This window comes from Macrobrachium nipponense, chromosome 27 (assembly GCF_015104395.2).
Source record: "Macrobrachium nipponense isolate FS-2020 chromosome 27, ASM1510439v2, whole genome shotgun sequence".
In the NCBI taxonomy this organism is placed as follows: Eukaryota; Metazoa; Arthropoda; class Malacostraca; order Decapoda; family Palaemonidae; genus Macrobrachium; species Macrobrachium nipponense.
The window spans coordinates 21,712,335-21,717,494 of NC_087216.1; positions in this window are offsets into that span (position 1 = coordinate 21,712,335).

A 5,160-nucleotide genomic window follows, 5' to 3' on the forward strand; every position below is an offset into this window, starting at 1 on the left:
GGAAGTTAACAAGCAGTTAATGAAAGAAGATTACAGGTGTTAAGGGCAAAAAAAATAAACTGTCGGGAACGAAGCTAATGGCAAATGTGTAATAAATTCGCAATACCCATTAATATACATACATATATACATATACATACATAACAAACACGATTAATGGTATATACTACTTAGTAATAAATGTTGAAACAACAGTTAATAGTAATTAACACGTATGAATATCAAGTAAACATTGTAAATCAACAGACATATAAACATCTATACATATACATATATAACGAACAGGAATAATGGTAGTACTGCTTAGTAATAAATGTTGAAACAACAATTATAGTAATTAACATGTATGGCTATATGAAGTAAACATTGTAAATCAGTAGGCTGCTATTGTTCTGCATGTCAACCTAAAAAGGAGGTTATCATACTAACCACTTAAAAGTAACAAAATTAAGGTTATCATATCAACATAACCCACCTCATGTACCTAACGTACAAGAACACATTACCTGTCTGTGGGGCTCTGACCCCCTCCCCATACCCCTTAAGGCAAAACTTAAAGGAAGCCCAACATATAGGTTAGCATATTAACCTAACGCCGGTGATGAACCATCCCCCCGCCCCTCTTACAGAGAGCCTAAAATTAAGGTGATCATAATAACCTAACTCGCAAATTTAAATATTTGTAAATAGGAATAATACAATATAGTATGAATATTATACAAATCATATGAAACAAAAATATTGGAAAACGTTAAAGTAATGGTTGGATAATGCGTTGTAAATTGATGAAATGTAAATAGGGCAAATGATGTATAAATCACATAAGAAATAGCTCCAGACAACGTCCAACTTGACGTTAGCAAGAGAAAGGTATCGAAGCGTCCTAAAACCGTCCTCTAGTCCCACCCTTTAGGAATTCTCCAGGGGCCTGTCCTCAATTGTTAGGCAATAACCTAAGCTATATCTGGAGAAATTATGAAGTGAGCACACATCATTGCACACATTAATCAAATACTATGAGAAACAGAGTAGGAATAAATGCTTGAAATAATATAACACGGTTATAAAACAAACATGGAAAATAGTACATGTAACTTGGTGCATGAATCCACCCAAAACCCATGGTAATGTAGGTTTAATATTTTGGCATGATTGGCGAAATACATGTACCCCCCCAAAAAAAAAACACCCTCCTTTGCCTCACTTAGGAGTAGGTGTGGACAAATAGTACTAGGTGGATTTTGCCTATGTAACAGCTGCATCATGATTTTGTTTTTTATTGCTTATATCAGCTAGTATTTCGTGTTTTAAATGTCATAAATAAGAGGAAATAACACGGCAAGACTCCCCCCCCCCCCCCCCCCCCCCCCCCCCCCCCGTGTTTTACACCACCCAAAATCCCGCATTTCCATCGGTCCTCCTTATCGTAGGATAGTGTTCAAAGGTAAATTACAAGTTAATGACAGCCGGCCAAAAAAATATCACTTTAAATTCTTGTTCAGGAGGTAAAACTACAGAAAAACGTCAACTGGCATAGTCTAGCTTTCCGTTGAATAGTAATATATAGGGGGAGACACCGCAGTGGATCAGCCTTATTCACACGATATTTAATGGGTGAAACAAGAATACAATTACAGCTTTAAGTATACTATTCAAAAGATTGAAGTTTCGTCAACATAATGTGATATATGAAAGCGCCATACGACTAAAATAAGCATTGAGGTCTTCATAAAATGTTTTCAAGGCAGTTTTGAAATCCAATATGGCGGCACCCGCGTGAGGTGCCGCTCGTAGCACAGCGAGAGCCAACACATCTTTCCCAGCCTTCCCAGCACTCATTTTGAACAATGTTACCATATATATGTAACGTTTATTGATCTTACTCAAGATTGCAGTTGTAATCAGCACAATAGAACAACATTTTTGTTGCTTATATTGGTGAAAGTATAAAACTTCTTTTTCCCAGAGTCATGGTTTGAACTGAAATTCATTTTTACCTTGTAATCTGTGGTTTATCCTTACTACCATCACAACTGAAACTCCACAGAGCTTATTTTATTGTAATTATACATGTTTTGGTCTTAAATCACTCCAAATTTCACTTGAACTACATTGAGGGTAACCGCAACATAGTTCAAGTGCAATTTGGAGTGAATTAAGACCAAAACATGTATAATTACAATCAAATAAGCACTGTGGAGTTTCAGTTGTGATGGTAGTAAGGATAAAACCACAGATTACAAGGTAAAAATGAATTTCAGTTCAAACCATGACCCTGGGAATAAGAAGTTTCATACTTTCACTAATATACGCAACAAAATGTTGTTTCATTGTGCTGATTAGATTACAAGTGGAATCTTGAGTAATATCAATAAACGTTATATATATATGTTAACATTGTTCTAATGAGTGCTGGGAAGGCTGGGAAAGATGGTGGCTCCGCTGTGATTACGAACAGCACCTCACGGGGGTGCCACCATATTGGATTTCAAAACTGCCTTGGAAACATTTTATGAAGACCTCACATGCTTATTTTAGTTTGTATGGCGCTTTCATATATCACATTATGTTATGTTGACAAAGCTTCAATCTTTTGAATGGTATGCTTAAGGCTGTAATTGTATTTTTGTTTCACCCATTAAATATCGAGTGAATAAAGCTGATCCATGTGATGACAATGGATCCACTGCGGTGTATCCCCCTATATATTACTATTCCGTGGCAAGCTAGACTATGCCAGTTGACGTTTTTCTGTAGTTTTACTTCCTGAACAAGAATTTAAAGTAATATTTTTGGTGGCCGGCTGTCATTAACTTGTAATTTACATTTCAACTCTATCCTACGGTAAGGGGTACCGATGGGAATGCAGGGTTTTGGGTGGGGTAAAACCACTTGTGTGGGGGGGGGGGGGGGAGGGTCTTGCCATGTTATTGTGTTATTTCCTCTTATTTATGACATTTAAAACACGAAATACAAGCTGAAATAAGCGATAAAAAACAAAACCTTGATAGAGCCATTACATAGGCAAAATCCACCTAGTACTATTTATCCACCACACCTACTACTCCTAAGTGAGGCAAAGGAGGGTGTTTTTTTTTGGGGGGTACATGTATTTAGCCAATCATGCCAAAATATTAAACCTACATTACCATGGGTTTTGGGTGGATTCATGCACCAAGGTACATGTACTATTTTTCATGTTTCTTTTATAACCGTGTTATATTATTTCAAGCATTTATTCCTATTCTGTTTCTCATAGTATTTGATTAATGTGTGCAATGATGTATGCTCACTTCATAATTTCTCCAGATATAGCTTAGGTTATTGCCTAACAATTGAGGACAGGCCCCTGGAGAATTCCTAAAGGGTGGGACTAGAGGACGGTTTTAGGACGCTTCGATACCTTTCTCTTGCTAACGTCAAGTTGGACGTTGTCTGGAGCTATTTCTTACGTGATTTATAAATCATTTGTCCTATTTACATTTCATCAGTTTAAAATGCGTTACCCAACCATTACTTTAACATTTTCCATTATTTTTGTTTCATATTATTTACATAATATTCATATTATATTGTATTATTCTTATTTACAAATATTTAAATTTGCGAGTTAGGTGGTTTAGGTAATCATGATCACCTCAATTTTATGCTCTTTTTAAAAGGGGCGGTTCACCACTGGCATTAGGCTAGTATGCTAACCTATATGTTAGTCTTCTTAAATTAGTATCCTAACCTATATGTAGTCCTTCTTTAAAAGTTTGTTTTTTCTTAAAGGGGGGGTTACGGGAACAGTGGCCCCCCCTCCCCCGGTCAGGTCTAGGTAATACTTAGTATTAGGTTATGTTTGGTTACATTGGTTAAGTTAGTATACTAACCTGCATGTCAGTCCTTTAAAAGTTTTTTTTCTTTAAGGGGGTATGGGGGCTCCGCCCCCTTGATTAGGTAACACGTTCTACTATGTTAGGTTAGGCTATATGTTAGGCTTCCTTTAAGTGTGCCTTTCTATAAGGGGGAACCCCCCACCCCGGTCAGGTAATATGTTCTACTAGGTTAGGTTAGGTTCCTTAGGTCAGTATGCTAACCTATATGTTAGGCTTCCTTTAAATTTGCCTTTTGTACGTTCGAAGAATTCAAACAAACACTGCAAGACTCAACTCTCAGTACATTTCCAGCGCTAGATATCAGATTATGTTAAAAAAATCATAAGACTATTGGGTCATTATTTCACCATAAAAATGGCCTTCCTGCCTTGATGCGGTTTCTAGTGGTTTATTTTCTCACTTGCCCAAAATGTAAAATTGGGAAATATATCAGAGCCACTAAGAGATTACTCAAAGTCAAAGTCAGAGCTGATTCTCATCTTGGAGTTAGTCACCGAACTGGATGTCAATTAAAAATTAAGGAATTTTCTAATATAAAAGTCCAATGTAAGAAATGCAAGACATCATTCTCTTATGAAGATTTTAATGTCATCGCCCAAGCACCCCAATGACCACTCTCTCTCCATCCTGGAATTGTTAACTATAAAGCAGAATCAGGGCGTACTGTGGGCAGTCCATGTTCCACCCACTTGTTCGTTGCTCGGTCAAAGTTTAAGACTAACAACTTGCATCAACGATTTTTTATGTCCCTTTCTGCGTTTTACGAGTCTCATATTGCAAACATTCTGGTTTGTGCTTCTTTTCTACTTCTCCTCCGCCTTCATCTGCCAAAAACTCTACTAGTAGATTTCCTAGCTAATATATTTCCTACATAACTAATATTCTACCTTACATAATTACTCGGCCACCTACCAGCATTGGCCTCAATCCAAAACTTAGCAAGTTTATCACAAAGTACTTATACAACAAAAAATACAATGTCTAAAGTAATCACAAATGGCAATATGTATAACAAATGTTAGAACATCAGGTATCTGAAGGCAAATTATTAATCAAAGTCTTAATAGTGTTGAGCTTGTTAATAACTAACACTCTGACAATACATATGAAAGCTGGTATGGTGATTACTAACAAAACAACATTAACCATTGCCATGATGGGTGAAATCTCAGTCTTGTACACATGAAAAAAATGGTTAACTTCTCCAAGTTTGCTGAATGACTCTAACTCAAGTTTAGACAATTTGAAATTCTTGACATTTTCAAAATGATTTATGTGG